The sequence below is a fragment of the Xenopus tropicalis genome, chromosome 10 (assembly GCF_000004195.4).
Source record: "Xenopus tropicalis strain Nigerian chromosome 10, UCB_Xtro_10.0, whole genome shotgun sequence".
NCBI classification, from domain to species: Eukaryota; Metazoa; Chordata; class Amphibia; order Anura; family Pipidae; genus Xenopus; species Xenopus tropicalis.
Genome location: NC_030686.2, coordinates 39,704,599 through 39,721,362, shown reverse-complemented (window position 1 = coordinate 39,721,362; position 16,764 = coordinate 39,704,599). Strand labels below are relative to the sequence as shown.

General features: G+C 45.6%; 1 protein-coding gene across 1 annotated transcript in view; it reads left to right on the top strand.

Annotated features, from left to right (window-relative positions):
- Window positions 1-330: 330 nt before the first annotated feature.
- The window catches only part of dlgap4 (discs, large homolog-associated protein 4), an 85,263-nt gene continuing 68,829 nt past the window's right edge, over window positions 331-16,764 (top strand). Inside the window, exon 1 of the mRNA XM_031894002.1 lies at window positions 331-659. The gene's annotated coding sequence lies outside the window, so the exon portion shown is untranslated. The remainder of the gene's footprint in view (window positions 660-16,764) is intronic.

Here is a 16,764-nt window from a genome sequence, read left to right as displayed (position 1 = left end):
TCTCTGAATGTCTAAATGCCTGGCCAATTCCATCTGGTAAAAGATGCTGGGAGTTCTAGTTGGCCATACCAGAATTAGGGAACAACTGTGTTTGTCCAATCTAATAGCTATATTCTCTCTATGATACCTTTAATCTTAATGACATTTATCGGTTGTATATGAATGAATATATATATATATACCGTATATATAGTTATGTATGTCTGTGCAGAGACAGCTCCAGATTCTCTGCCCTAGATCCCTCATCCCTGCAGGATTCCAGCCCTGCTATTCCACACCTCCCCCCCCCCACACATCCCCCCCCTCTCCTCTGTGGGGAGGCAGAACACAGAGAGCCTGCATCAGCACCAGCTCCGAGCATCTCCGCTCTCCATCATCTATCAGAGTGGGATACAGGGGGTGGGGGGTTGAACGAAAGAGGACACCCTAATAGAATATATTGGAATGGGCTAAAGCAGGTGAAAGGGGGAAGACAGCTAGAGAAGAGAGGGACCTTTGTAACGCTGCAGAAGGAGGAGTTGGGGGGGAGGAGAGGAGGTGGTAGTGGCAACGGCTGGGGGGGTTAGGAGTGCAGCCGGTTTGCACCTAAAGGTTCAACAGAAAGCGGAACAGTGAATGGAGGAGAGGAACCTTGTTGCATCTTCCCTGTTGGAGTAGAGGTAAGATGTTTTTACCCGTCTATCTGGGGGTGCTTCACATTTATGATGTTTTTTAGTTTGGGAGGCAGTGATTTTTTTAGTTGAATGGTGGTGGTGTGGTGGGGGGGAAGAATGGTACCTCTCACCTCCCATATTGGCTAAGGATGCGGCAAATGTAATGGGAAAGGGATATGTGCTCTTCCTTACAGGTAGGGCAGTGTTTTCCCTTCCCATCTAGAGGCAGATCTGTGATTAAGGTTGGATATGAAGCCCAAGTGCATACCCTTTGCTGCCAGGCCAGCCCTGGCAAGGATGAAGTCTCAGCAGTGGTCTCACTCTGCTATTGCCGTCATACATAAACATAAGTCTGTGACAGCAGCAATGTGCTGCATCCCTCCTATCTCTCTACCATTCCATTCCACCCTCTGCTATTCCTGACCCCTTCTGCTTGTGCATTGGTCTCCAAACCCCTTCTGCCCCAGTCCTGTTTGAATGCAAAGTAGCAGACAGGGCTGTTCTCAGTATCACTGGGCTGTAGAGTAGCAGAGACGTGTCCTGTCTGGGGCCTGTTTGCTTGCTCTGTCCTGTCAATTATCTGTCTGCCTACCAATATCTGTCTACCTGTTGTCTCTATACCAAGCCATCCACTAGTCTAGTCTGTCAGGGTATCCATCCATCAAACCACCTGTCTATGGCTGTTTATCTATATGACAGTATTTACCTTTCTAAGTCACATGTCCCCATGACATCACTGCCTGTGTCACTGATGATGTCACAAAGGATTTCCTATACCAGGATGCACAGGCAGGTCTCATAAAAGATCTGAATTGACCTTATAATAAGTTGGCGCAATGACTAGCCATCATAACCATTCTCATATTATCACTTTCGTATGACGTATCTGTGTCACTAGGTTAACTCTTGGGTGAGGCACCTTAGATACAGAATTCTGTAGCCCATTCATTCCCAGGATTCAGCCTTCCATACCCCTGTTTTCATTTATTTGTTATTCATTCTGGCGTCATTACCTGCCCCATCATTCAACATCCTGCCAATGAATTGCTTTCTTCCCTGCTCTCACTATGCTTCTCCTTTTGCCCCCCCCCACAACCTGAGAATTCCTTTTCCATTCTTCTGATCTACCAAACAATCTCTCATGTTTGCTGCCTCTCTACATTCGGCTTCTGTGTCTCTTTCTATTTCCCTGCCTTTCCTACACTATACACTTCCTATCCCCTTTCTGCAACCTCTTCCTACCCCTGCTTCTCCTCTTCTCGCTCCTCGAATTCTCTGTTGTTTGCTTCTCTTGTTTATCTACCCACTTCTCTCCCAATCCGCAGTACTGCACCGCATCTCCTAATCTTCCTACACAAACTTTTTAAACCTTACATTCTCCCAGTAAGATCTCCTGTTTTGTACCCCTTTCTCTGTCTGCTCCCTCACCCCATTGTAAGTTCTAATGAGCAGGCCCCTCTTTACGCCCTGTACCTCTAGGTTTTTCTGTGTTATTTGTAGGTTTGGGGAAAGGGAAGACATCATAATTAGTGAAACTGATCTAGGCCCAAAAGACAGTAGGCAGGGCAGAAGACCAAAATGGCAGCAGTAGGCCAAGATGGTCCACCCTGCATCCCTTCAGTGTTGAACACCCAGAACTAACCAACAGATGAAGGCTGTAAGGCAACCACAGGCTGGACAGCTATAAGTAAAGGGTAAATTCCGTGGTGCTCTGTGTCCAAGCACCACCCTAAGGGGAGAGGGAATGGCGGTCACTGTAGTTCACGCATGTACTACCTATATGCGATGGAAGAATTTTCCTGGTATTTATGACTCTTTCTATAGTGCTTTGTATAAAGTTCCATCATTACAGATGTGTAGGCCAGTCTTGGGCAAAGACCCCATACACAAACATGGCACACTGTATCTAGGAAACCTGATTGGTCCACATGCACCTGCCCTTAAGTCTTCCTTCATGCTGAGCCCTGCAGGTTACTCAGAATCCCATAGGTCCTGGTACAGTCTTTAGAACTTGGGGCCTCCCTGCCATTTTCCCTATGCCTCCCTGCCATTTTTGCCCCAATCAGTTGTGTCCTCATTTTTCCCTCCAATCTATTATTCCTTTCACCTCTGGTGTTTAATAACCCATTACAATGGCATTTATTTTCCTTCCATGGGGGAATATTTGCTGGTTTCTGAATTAGTAGACCCCAGAAATATCTCAGTCTCTGCCATTGATACTCCCCATTATTTTGTCATTTTCCTCTCCCATCCTGACATGGTTAGCATCCTTACACCATTAATAGATGTCACGTGGTAACTGACATTGCAAACTTATACCTATCTTTTTCACTCCAGTGCTCCCACTAACTGCTGCCAGAACCACCTTGTTTTTCTATATCTGTTCATATAGGTCAGCAATCTCTCTCTCCTGCCCTTCACCTCACTTGTCTCTTATACACCAGCTTTCCCCCACCCCCCGATTCCTCATTCTCTTCCTCTGCTCCCCTGTGTAATCTTCACTGTGCTGTTCCCTCAGGTTAATCCAGCTCGCTATCATCTGCTGCTGTCCTGCCCCCTGCATCTGTCTCATTGCTGGCTCCAGCCCAGGCTTACCCATCATCTCTTCAACTTTCCCTTTCTCGGCCACTGTTCTGGGACAGCAACCTTTTTTTTTTCTTTCCTAAAATATAACGTTTTAAATTCCCAAAAGAACTTTTAAAAAAATCTTTCATAGTTATAGTCATGTAAGCAACTGGCTAACTCAATAAAATGCCTTTAAGCCCTAGAACCACTTGCTTCAGAATAAAACAATACAGAAACCACAAAAATAAAATAAGACCAACTACAGTTAGAATTAAGGTCCCCATACACTATAAGATCCGCTCGCCACACCTACGGGTGGGCGATATCGGGGAGGCATGTAGGCGAATTTGATTGTTTGGCCCTGGGGCCAAACGATCAAATTCTAAACGCAACAATGGGGCAGTTGATTCGGGGACTGCATCAACGAGCCGATGCGGTCCCCGATCCGACTGGATTTTCTAACCTGGCCGATCGATTTCTGGCCAATTTCAAGTGATATCGGTCGGCCAGGCCCCTCGGTTCTGCCCCTAAACGGGCAGATAAGCTGCCAAATCGGTCCAAGGGACCAATATCGGCAGCTACTATCTGCCCGTGTATGGGGACCTTTACTCATACTTAACATTAAAGGCAAAGTTGTTCTACAAGGCTCATACTAAACGGCCTGTTTTTTTGTCAGAAAATGTAGTGATGGGCTCTGACCATTTGCTGTCAAATGGGGGGGGGGGGTGCAAATTTAGCAACCATATGGCCAGGGATCACCAGCAATTTGTCACCATAATGATGTCCCCCTACCGATAGGATGGACTCGCGATCAGACCTAACAGGCCTTACAGCAGAAATACCTATATATGTAATAAAATGATGAATGTGGGATTCAACCTACATTCCACCTTTCTCTTAATAGGCTCCCTATAATGTGCGGCAGATGTCATGGGATTTGGGGTGCAGTAGTGCAACCACAGCTGCAGGGTGCCGCATTGCTGATCTATATCCTGTATTTTTGGGGTTTTTGTTCCGCTGATTTCCCGACATGCAACGTAGAGGTTTGGTTGAGAATTAAGATAGATCCCTCGCGGAGTATTTTTAATTTGTCCGACTCCTAAAATGACAGATTTGGTGCATAGCTAATTGGAGGTCCCCAATGATCCCGCCTAATTATGCTTACTCACAGCTATGCTTACTGCTCTCAAATCACAGTCCCGTGGTCACGTGAGAGTGCAAACTGTGGAACCTTTTCTGAGTGCCTGTCTATTACATTACAGTCAGACCGGGGCTGGCAATCTGTGGGTTCTGGCAAATACCAGAGTGGCTGCTGTAAGATGCCATAGACACTCACTATTTATTGGGCTGGGGGGGCTGTTTGGGCCACTGGGTACTTGGAATGCCAGGACCCAGGCCCAGACTGGCAATCTGTGGGTTCAGGCAAATGCCAGAGGGGCTGCTGTAAGATGCCATAGACACTCACTATTTATTGGGCTGGGGGGGCTGTTTGGGCCACTGGGTACTTGGAATGCCAGGACCCAGGCCCAGACTGGCAATCTGTGGGTTCAGGCAAATGCCAGAGGGGCTGCTGTAAGATGCCATAGACAGTCAGTATTTATTGGGCTGGGGGGGCTGTTTGGGCCACTGGGCACTTGGAATGCCAGGACCCAGGCCCAGACTGGCAATCTGTGGGTTCAGGCAAATGCCAGAGGGGCTGCTGTAAGATGCCATAGACACTCACTATTTATTGGGCTGGGGGGGCTGTTTGGGCCACTGGGCACTTGGAATGCCAGGACCCAGGCCCAGACTGGCAATCTGTGGGTTCAGGCAAATGCCAGAGGGGCTGCTGTAAGATGCCATAGACACTCACTATTTATTGGGCTGGGGGGGCTGTTTGGGCCACTGGGTACTTGGAATGCCAGGACCCAGGCCCAGATTGGCAATCTGTGGGTTCAGGCAAATGCCAGAGGGGCTGCTGTAAGATGCCATAGACAGTCACTATTTATTGGGCTGGGGGGGCTGTTTGGGCCTCTGGGTACTTGGAATGCCAGGGTCTGTTATGAATGCCAGCCCAGGCCTGTACAGGTACCTAAGATGCATGAATCCATAATGGGGGCAACAATCCTAATGGGATTATTTAAAGGGATACTGACACCAGAAAGCAAATCTTTTTTTTTACATCTATCATAACATTGTCTTTGCAAGAACTTTTTTGCCATAAAAATATTTGCCTGTTGCGTTTACTTTACCTGTCTGATCCCCTGTGTTCCTCTATGAGGGGGCGGCCATATTTGTCTGTTAGCATTAGAAGCTATAACTAATAGGTTGGGAAGGGACAGTCAGGTTGGCAAAACAGTCAGGTTTAGGGACTTCAAGTAACAATTACTTACAAAACCAAACCTGTCAGTGAAAAACCGTCAACACGACCTATAGGTAGCTTTTTATTTATATTAATATTTTAAAAAGTAGTTAGTATTTTTGTGTCAGTATCACTTTAACAAATTTTAACAGACTTAAGGTATGAAGATCCAAACTATGAAGAGAAATAGGATGACAGATGCTATATATATATATATAATATTTGTTATTGTCTTACTGTGGCCTAAAAGTTACGTTTATAAGCATTGGTATATTGGCATGAATGATTTTATAACTTTTCTATGTTATATATATAAATGTATAGGGCAAGGCACAAATTGGGGCCATGTACCAGGGAAAGTTGTACAATGCTACCTGCCCATCTAGTAGTTTATTGTAGTTCTGTACCAGCTGGTGGGCAGAAGGTTGGACTCCTGTAAAGAATATGGCCCAGGTAGAAGCATTTCTCTTACATGCAGTGCCTCTGGCTTTTCCTCTCTGAATCTGCTCCTGGCATCAGATCCCCACTCGGCGCACACCTACCTACCATGCAGACTTTCCCGTACTCTCGCTCTTGCCTTGTGACTCTCTCAGCAGATTTCCCAAGAGCAGTTGTCTCTCCATCCCTCCATCCTGTCCTAGTAAAGCCACTCCCCCTCCCTTCCCTGTTCCGACTCCCTACACTCTCCTGGGAAGGTTTAACATTTCCATTTATTACTTTCACTGCTCTTACTTTAGATTTGTATGAACGCTTTCTATTCGGTGATGGTGCCATAACCTATACAGTCTTTTTATATTGAGTAAATGTCCCAAAATCGCATGTCCTCTCGCTGTCTGTAACTGGATCTTTATGTTCACTTGCTGTATTGATTTCAGTATAAGTTATATCCAGGGTCATCGTGAAGGGGAGTTTTGGAGAACTGCTGTGCTGGGACTCTTCAAACGTTTATGGGGTTCTTTAAAAGCAGTGTTTTAGGGAAAAGGAATAGCATTTTGGTAAATGCACACCTCTAAATCTAAGAGGCCATGATTCAATTCTTGGCAGTGACTATTCTGGCAGGGTGGAACATGCATTTGCCCTGCCTCTGGGCCCCCATAGGGCCCTATGATCATTTATTGTCTCTGTGCCTTGGAACTTAGTACCTACTTTTGTGGGTGTAAAAGGGATAACTGCCACGGAGCCTTACATAATCTGTAAGTACTAAGAGTAAGGGTTAGTAGGTATAGTAGGGTATAGTAGGGAGAGGTGGTGCCTATAGTAGCAGTGGGGGGATAATAGCCTCTGGGAAGGGACTGGGGCTGTGGGATAGCAGGTATAGTAGGGAGAGATGGTGCCTATAGTAGCAGTGGGGGGATAATAGCCTCTGGGAAGGGACTGGGGCTATGGGATAGCAGGTATAGTAGGGAGAGATGGTGCCTATAGTAGCAGTGGGGGGATAATAGCCTCTGGGAAGGGACTGGGGCTGTGGGATAGCAGGTATAGTAGGGAGAGATGGTGCCTATAGTAGCAGTGGGGGATAATAGCCTCTGGGAAGGGACTGGGGCTGTGGGATAGCAGGTATAGTAGGGAGAGATGGTGCCTATAGTAGCAGTGGGATGATAGTAGCCTCTGGGAAGGGACTGGGGCTGTGGGATAGCAGGTATAGTAGGGAGAGATGGCGCCTATAGTAGCAGTGGGGATAATAGCCTCTGGGAAGGGACTGGGGCTATGGGATAGCAGGTATAGTAGGGAGAGATGGTGCCTATAGTAGCAGTGGGGATAATAGCCTCTGGGAAGGGACTGGGGCTATGGGATAGCAGGTATAGTAGGGAGAGATGGTGCCTATAGTAGCAGTGGGGGGATAATAGCGTCTGGGAAGGGACTGGGGCTGTGGGATTGCAGGTATAGTAGGGAGAGATGGTGCCTATAGCAGCAGTGGGGGGATAATAGCCTCTGGGAAGGGACTGTGGCTGTGGGATAGCAGGTATAGTAGGGAGAGATGGTGCCTATAGTAGCAGTGGGGGGATAATAGCCTCTTGGAAGGGACTGGGGCTGTGGGATAGCAGGTATAGTAGGGAGAGATGGTGCCTATAGTAGCAGTGGGATAATAGCCTCTGGGAAGGGACTGTGGCTGTGGGATAGCAGGTATAGTAGGGAGAGATGGTACCTATAGTAGCAGTGGGGGGATAATAGCCTCTGGGAAGGGACTGTGGCTGTGGGATAGCAGGTATAGTAGGGAGAGATGGTGCCTATAGTAGCAGTGGGGGGATAATAGCCTCTGGGAAGGGACTGGGGCTGTGGGATAGCAGGTATAGTAGGGAGAGATGGTGCCTATAGTATCAGTGAGGATAATAGCCTCTGGGAAGGGACTGTGGCTGTGGGATAGCAGGTATAGTAGGGAGAGATGGTGCCTATAGTAGCAGTGGGGGGATAATAGCCTCTGGGAAGGGACTGGGGCTGTGGGATAGCAGGTATAGTAGGGAGAGATGGTGCCTATAGTATCAGTGAGGATAATAGCCTCTGGGAAGGGACTGTGGCTGTGGGACGTACAACCATCAGTTGAATGGATTAAGTGGCTGAATGATCATATTCAGACCTATAATAGCATGTGTGTAGCAAAACTTGCCATATATAACCTCCATTTGATTGACAGACCCCAGTCCTGTTTCAATCCCCCCCCCAGGCCTAACTTAAAGCCCCCCTGCAGGGCTAGGGGTAAATAAGTGAGTAACACTAGCTTGGCAGTTTTAGCCAGGGCCAGAAAGTGAAACTTGTCTGGTCATTTGTTTGCTGGACAAATCATTGGGAGATATCACAATACAGCTCGGGTGTTGGTGAATGGAAACTTGCAGATTATTGGCACAACAGTTTGGCAGATGCAGCTCATTTACTGGAACCTTGTTTTTTTTTCAGCCTGGGTGCAAAAATGGTGATTTTGTTTCAGTACTTTTAATACATTTAGAGCCAAGTTATAATATAATAATCAGTCCACTTTAGAAAAAAGTTGGAGAGCTCTGCCGTACATGATTTGGATTGTAGCTCCGGTGGCACGGTGCCTTTGGATTTCAGATGGTTGGTCTGGCTGTATTGGTGCCCCATCCAATAAGTGTCTGTCACTGTGATACTAACAGGCAAACAAATATGCCATGATCAGACCACTCTAAACAGACTGGGACCTTTGACCCAAGCAACTTATTTTATTGCTGGTAGTGCAGTGTGGATGCTTTCTAGGCACAGAAGGAGTTAATTGGCATATGGGCAAAGGTAATGGACATGCTGCGCTCTAGGTGTGGGGCAAAAAGACTCATGCAGAGACATCCCAGTATGACAAGGACATCACAAGGTCATCTGGATGCTCGCAGAATCCGAGACACTACGGGGTAATTGCAAATGAATGTTCTGAGAGAGAGGGAGGATTAAAGTGGAGCAGTGTGTATGTTTCTCTGGCTTTGGAGGGGTTAAAGAATCCTGACTTTCTGCTTTCTTAAGGGAGCGAGGGAAGGAATGGAACTGCAGAGGGAAGGAAGAGATAGATTCATATAGGGAGTGGGGTGGGGGAAGGCAGAGACAGATTGTGGGGAGATATGCTCAGAGAAACCAAGCCCCTGAGAAATACAACTTCAACCCTCAGCAAAGGCTGTTAGGGGATCCTGGGAGCTGTAGTTTATTCCATATAATGTTACATGTTCCTATCTGTAACAGAGGGATGCCTCAACTTTCCCTCTCTGCCTATAGCTAAATCAGGTCTGGTCAAGCGCAATGCATGCTGGGAGTCGCTCTCCTCGGTACACCACCCACTCGGCCCTCAAGCCTGCCTCCAGCCTCTCTTTAGTAAATCACCGAGGGACCGGCCTAGACTGGTCTCTTAGTGCTGATCTGTCCTTGGTACTGAAATATGGCTGAGACCCTTTCATTCCCTAAAAACACTAATCAGGGAAAAAGAACAATATAAATCCTCAGGTTTCCCTTTTTAAATAATTTAAACCCCGGTATCTGGGGCAGCAAGGTTTGGGAAAACTAATTACTGTCCTAGAATTGGAGAAGCTGCTATAGAACTAGGGGATAGTGAATTCAGAACAGGAATTATTATACATTATTATTATCTGTCACATTCCCATCAGCCCCTGCCCCAGTGGAGCTTACAATCTAAGGCCCCTATCACATTCCCATCAGTCCCTGCCCCAGTGGAGCTTACAATCTAAGGTCCCTATCACATTCCCATCAGCCCCTGCCCCAGTGGAGCTTACAATCTAAGGTCCCTATCACATTCCCATCAGTCCCTGCCCCAGTGGAGCTTACAATCTAAGGTCCCTATCACATTCCCATCAGTCCCTGCCCCAGTGGAGCTTACAATCTAAGGTCCCTATCACATTCCCATCAGCCCTTGCCCCAGTGGAGCTTACAATCTAAGGTCCCTATCACATTCCCATCAGTCCCTGCCCCAGTGGAGCTTACAATCTAAGGTCCCAATCACATTCCCATCAGGCCCTGCCCCAGTGAAGCTTACAATCTAAGGTCCCTATCACATTCCCATCAGTCCCTGCCCCAGTGGAGCTTACAATCTAAGGTCCCTATCACATTCCCATCAGTCCCTGCCCCAGTGGAGCTTACAATCTAAGGTCCCTATCACATTCCCATCAGCCCCTGCCCCAGTGGAGCTTACAATCTAAGGTCCCTATCACATTCCCATCAGTCCCTGCCCCAGTGGAGCTTACAATCTAAGGTCCCAATCACATTCCCATCAGTCCCTGCCCCAGTGAGCTTACAATCTAAGGTCCCTATCACATTCCCATCAGTCCCTGCCCCAGTGAGCTTACAATCTAAGGTCCCTATCCCATTCCCATCAGTCCCTGCCCCAGTGGAGCTTACAATCTAAGGTCCCTATCACATTCCCATCAGTCCCTGCCCCAGTGGAGCTTACAATCTAAGGCCCCTATCACATTCCCATCAGTCCCTGCCCCAGTGAGCTTACAATCTAAGGTCCCTATCCCATTCCCATCAGTCCCTGCCCCAATGGAGCTTACAATCTATGGGAAACTAGGGTCAGTTTTATCTAATATGAACTGTCAGGGCATGCTGAGAGTTTCAGTTCTGAACCATTTGGGCTACTATAAAGGACTGGGTTTAAAGCTCCTAGCCACAATAGTAAGGTGCTGTGTGTAACTGAAACGGAACTGTAAGAATTATGGTATGGGATTCATTGTTCCTGTGTATCTTATGTACAGTGATGATTAAAATTAGTACAGCCATGTAAGAGCCCACGTATTTATGTACGGTGATGTATGTATTTGGTGATGTCATGGTTACCATTTAAGCAGACTGGAGCACCATGAATACTTTGAAGCAGCCTATTAAGTGTTCATTTGAGACATGACAGGAGGAATATAATTATGTTTAACATCAAACCCAATTTAGACTGTAGCCTATATTGGATACTAAAAAAGTGAAAATACAATTCTCAGCCTCTAATCGGAGCTGTTGGCCAGGTTGATGTTGGACATTCGTGATACAGGTCATTTTTAGATTTATATAAAAACATGGAGCTGCAGACTAACAGGTGACTTAAAGGGGAACTCAACCCGAACACAACTTGGGCTTTTTGAAAAGAAAACATAATTTTCAAGCAACTAAACTATACAGCAGTTAAAAATACGCAGCCTTTTCACAATTTTTAATATAACAGTATGGTTTGGAACAGTTCCCTAAGCCCCACCCCCTGTTCCCCTGCTGATCTGACTACTTTGAGAATCAAATAAAATGTAACTCTAGTCGCCTGTCCTCAGCCTGCCTTCAGCCTGCATCCAGCAAATTATTATTATTATTATTATTATTATTATTATGACACAATTCCCTGCACACATGATGTCAATAAGGAAAGGAACATCACAGTGCAATGCATTGTGGGTTATGTAGTTCCTGCATGCTGTCTGTAAGCTGTGGAGAAGTTGTTACAATTTGTAACATCAATGTTTTAGTCCCTCCTCCCTCCAGGATTACAAATGATGCAGAAAGAGAAGAACTGTTTTGCAGCTGGATTTCAGCATATAAAAACAGTATTTATTTGTACTTTTTAAGGGAGCAGATTACAGTGATATATTGGGGGTTTCTGTGTTGTGTGGGGCCCTTTAACTTGAAACACAGACCCATACAAATAGTAAATGCTAAGTTATGTTGGGTTAGAACTTTCACTTATCAAATACAAAAGATATTGGCAGATGACACCAATGAGGCAATTTTCCCACATGATGAGAGGGCCATTTTCCCACAATGCATCATGTTTGGGAAACTGCATTTACTGAAACTGGCACAAAATATGGTGCCTTACAATTGGGGGTGCAAGAATGTGTGCAACTGGGGCCCACAATAAAATAGGTGTATAACAAGGAGTGCAAACAGTGTTGGGCTGGTGTACCGGGGCCCACTAGAATCAAACCACCCCCACTACTCCACTCCCCCATCCCCACTACGCCCAGTACCCCAGCACCCATGTGTATGGGGTAGTTAGCCCCAAAAGGACTGGGACAAACCAGATTTTTTCCTGGTGCCCTGGGGGGTCAATTCATCCCTAAGGGCATGGATGTTTCCTCTCAATTGAATGAAATGAGTGGAAAAATGGACATGCTCAGGCATTACCTCAGTGGAAAAAGGAATTTTTGCATGTCATTCCCATGATTAAGTATAAGAAGTGATTGGCGCTGGGTACAAGCAAGCATCGGCAAAATGCTTTGTGCTAATTAGCGTGCAAGTTTGCAACTCTAAGTAACTATCTATAGGAATAAATAAGGGCCCAGTGCACCCCAGTAATATCTATTAGGTTATTAGAGCTCACATTGGAGTCCCATAACTGCAGCCCCACTCCAGGGTGCTTAATGCAGTGGGTAACTGAGCAGTCTGAATGGCATTTTGGGCAAGATGTGACCTGTATGAAATCAAATTAAAAATCTTATTGCCTGGGGAGTAACAATATCAGTGGCAGACCCAGTAGCTGCTAGGAAAAATTGAGCGCATGGTGGGGGCCCTGACTAATGCATAGTTTTCAATAAATGAATATGGACAATTTACCCCAGTTTTTGGAGGACCCCATAAAGATTGTGCTGCAAGGTGCAGAAAATGGGCATCAGAGCTTGGCATTCTGGTACTGACCCCATTTTCAAAATATGCCATGTTCAGTCTCAGCAAGCAATACTAAAGAAAGGAGCACATATATATATATATCTCCCATCACTTTTATACAGTGCAGCGAGTTCACCGTAGGCATAAATCACTGTGCAGCTCTGAATGCTCCGAGTGAGAGTGTAGATACCCTGCACATATACGCAGTATGCTTAGTCATATACAGGCTTGTACTCAGGCCTAAACTGGGACTGAAAATAGAAGTACATAGAGGCCCCCCCACTAGCCCAATAAATAGTGACTATCTATGGCATTTTATAACAGCCCCTCTGACATTGGCCAGAATCCACAGGTTGCCAATCCGGACCTGCTTATATTCAATATCATCGTGATGCCGAAAATAGTACCTCCTACCATTCTACAAGGGAATAAGATAACTTTGGGCTGGATTTCAAGCTGGCCTTTGGCATAACAGAAAATATAAGGATAAGGGATTTTTTATATTTATGTACAGCAGCCGTTTGCACTAGTAAGGGTGTTGCAACAGTTGCAGGTGGTTGCTGTTGGAAGCAATCTGTGGAGGAGGACACGTCACAGGAACAATCATGGCTGTGCCACTGATATGAGTAAACACAAATAGGCAGATAAATAGGGCTTCCTGTGCGGACGTTTGGTGACAGCTATACAATTGCTGCCCTCTGTGACACATATGCTGTCTTATGTTCCAAGTGTAAGGAAGTCGTTTAGCAATATGTGCTTTATATGCTGGAATCAGGTTTTTTTTAATTTTTTTTTTAAAGATTTTATTTTGCATATTTTATATTTACAAACAATTGAACAAGAGAAAAAACAGAGTAGAGAGGAGAGATAAGCAGAAAAAAGAGGGGGGGGGGGTGTGAGGCTAAGGTACCAGTTCTGGTTGCACAGGGCTAATGATCCTCCATAATCACCAAATTTATAGGTCCAGCCACGAGCCCCATACGGCATTAAATTTCTCCGGGCACCCTCTAGCTAGATAGGTCAGTTTCTGACTGGGAAGGGAATCATCCACCAATTTCCGCCAAAATTGGTGAGGAGGAGGATCTAGAGACTTCCAGTGCATTAGAATGGATTTCTTAGCGTAGTAAAGAAGCTGCAAATAGCAGTAGGGGTGGAGGTGCAGGTCACCGGTTAGTCCTAGCAGACAGAGTTCAGGGGAGCGTATGTTTGGGAAGGCAAGCTTCTCATTGAGGAACTGTAGAACCTCCCCCCAGAATCTCTGTATCACTGGGCAGGACCAGAAAACATGGAACAGAGTACCAACATCGCTTCTGCACTTGGGGCATTGGTCAGACACATTTTCATAAATTTTGGCCAGGCGGTAGGGGGTTAGGTACGATCTGTTTAAAAATTTTATCTGAATGTATCTGTCCCTCATACAGATTGATATTTCTGTCACTTGCTTAAGGGCATCCGAACCACATATCATTGTCGAGTGCTGGGATATCACTCTGCCATTTGATTTTGGCTTTCTGCAGAGGGGAAGGGCCTGAGGCAGACAGTATGGTGTAAAACCAGGAGAGAGGTTTGGACAGGTCCAGTCTGTGGAGATAGGTCTCCATGGTTGTTTGCGCTACCCTTAGTGGCCTTGCGGGGAATTGAATACTAAAGGCATGGCGTAACTGCAGAAATCTAAAAAATATCTGGGGGGGGATTCACCTCTTGTCTGAGTGTGTCATATGTTTTGCATTCTCCCCCGGTAAGAATGTCCCCTAGAGTTTTGATACCTAGCTGTGCCCATCTTGCAATATCTGGGAGAGCGTGAAAGTGTGGGAGCTGCTTATTGCTCCAAAGTGGGGTCCATGGTGACCAAGTCTCGAGCGAGCCATGGACCAGCTTCTGTGATTTCTGGAAGGCCTGTACCACAGTGGCCATGAGGGGTGTAGTGGTATAGAAAGGGGAGGTGCCTCGGTAAGGAAGCTTAGATAGAGCCTCATACGAGCCTAGTATAGCAGCCTCCAGGACCACTGCTGGATTGTTAACATTGGGGACCATCCACCAGTGGGCAAAGACAAGCTGGGCAGCTATAAAATAGAAATTGAGATTTGGTAAAGCCAGGCCTCCTCCAGAGGAAGGTGCCTGGAGTATTTTAATATTCAAGCGTGGATGGTCTCCTGCCCACAGGAATTCCCTAATTATCTTGTCTACCCCATTGAACCATTTCATCCGAGGAGTTATCGGAGAGTTGTGTAAGGCATATAAAAACTTGGGGAGAAAAATCATTTTAAACATATTAACTCTGCCGGGAAGAGAGAGAGGCAGATCCTGCCAAATGGATACTTTGTTGGTTAGAGCCTGCACCACCGGATTTAGATTTAATTGTTCAAACATATTTAGGTCCTTATGTACCGTAATACCGAGGTATTTAAATGAGGTCACAACTTGAAGTTGTGATATGTGATCCGGGGTACCTGGGGGTAGGGGGTCTATAGGAAATATAATCGACTTAGAGTGGTTAATTCTAAGTCCGGAATTGGAATCAGGTTCTTTGGGATAGCTGTGCTAGAATTAGCAGTAGCATGGCCTAAAGCTGTGGAGCACCTCTAGGATCTCTTCTACCCTGTTGTAGAAGCTTCAATGGACATCAAAAATGACTTGGGCATCACATGGGGTGGAAGATGCCACTGAGATTTGGTTGTTATATGAACGGTCAAGTCATTCGAAGATCTTTACTGCACGGGTTGGTTAAACTCCTATAGTGAGAACAATGAGCAAAAGTACTAGGTACATGGTGCATGTCTGATGGAACTAAAGTAGAAATAGAAAAGATCTTGTGTTTAGTACCTAGAAGTAGGATATGTGCATGTTTAGTTGAACTGGAATGTGTTTGAGACAGGGCATCTATCACTGGAACACATGAGAAGCTACAAAACTGAGTCCTGTTGTGTCACAGTCAAGAACAGTGGATTGGGTAGGAGTAACTGCAGTGTCGGACTGGGATGCCATGAGCCCACCAGAAAACCTTAAACCATGGGCCCACTCTCCAAACTACTGTCATCCATTTCTTACTTAGTCTCTATATTTTTCTAGTTTTTTTTACAAACTATAATCTATTCTTCTATATATTTAGTTGCTTTGTTCCCGTAAAAAAATAAGTAATGAGCATGAATTAGGCCAAATGGCTAAAAGCAGGAGGGCCCACTGACACCTTATACATGTATCAATACTGGCCCAGGGACCAGTACATCAGAAACCCAAGGATCTGTAATGGGTACAGGGAATACCTCAGAAACTAGAACAAGTCTATTTTTGGGGTTAAATTCATGTATCTGCTTTTGTAGCCCTAATTATCTAAGGAAGTTCTACAGCTAGAAAATTGCCTTTTTTATGGAAAAATGTGATAGTGAAACCCTGCACTAGATGTACAGGGATCATCAGCTATTTCTACAGTCAGCTGGTGAGATAGAGCATACTGGGGCCAAAACACTTTATAGTACTGTCCTCAGACTGCTATATTGGCCAGTTGTCTACCTCCCAGAACTCTAATTCCCACAATGAGATAGCTATGTCACGGCATCACAATGATAAAAATTGTGACAACTAAATTGTCTAATATTATTAGGTTTGATTAATTGCCCCATCTCTATTTACAAGAGTCATACAAAAATACCAAGGGGTGTAAAAATGGAGACAGATGTCATAGCAGCAGAAAATAATATTCCACACTTTTATGATCTTGTTGGGTTAAAACTAATTACCCTCATTAAGACTATACCTGGGAACTCTCTGGTTCTGTCTTTAAGACATACGAGGGCCCATTTATTGGTGCAAAATTCTGGTGTCTTCTACCCACAATGCAATATTTTTTCTAGAATTCCAGTGTGATTGCAGGTGGTGCGAACTGGCACAAAACTTTGGTTTTGACCACCAGTAGATGGTTATTTAATCAGGCATGCAAAGAGGGGTGAATATCGTGACATCACTCATGGTGGGGGACCTTAAAGCAGCAGGAGAAGGTAGGAAGGTAAAGCATGTATAGCAGGACAAGAAAGACATGTTGCTCTCTAACCCCTTGGATGTTGCTCTCAGTGCCCCCAAACCAGGGAGTTATTTTTGAATTCCTGACTTGGGGGC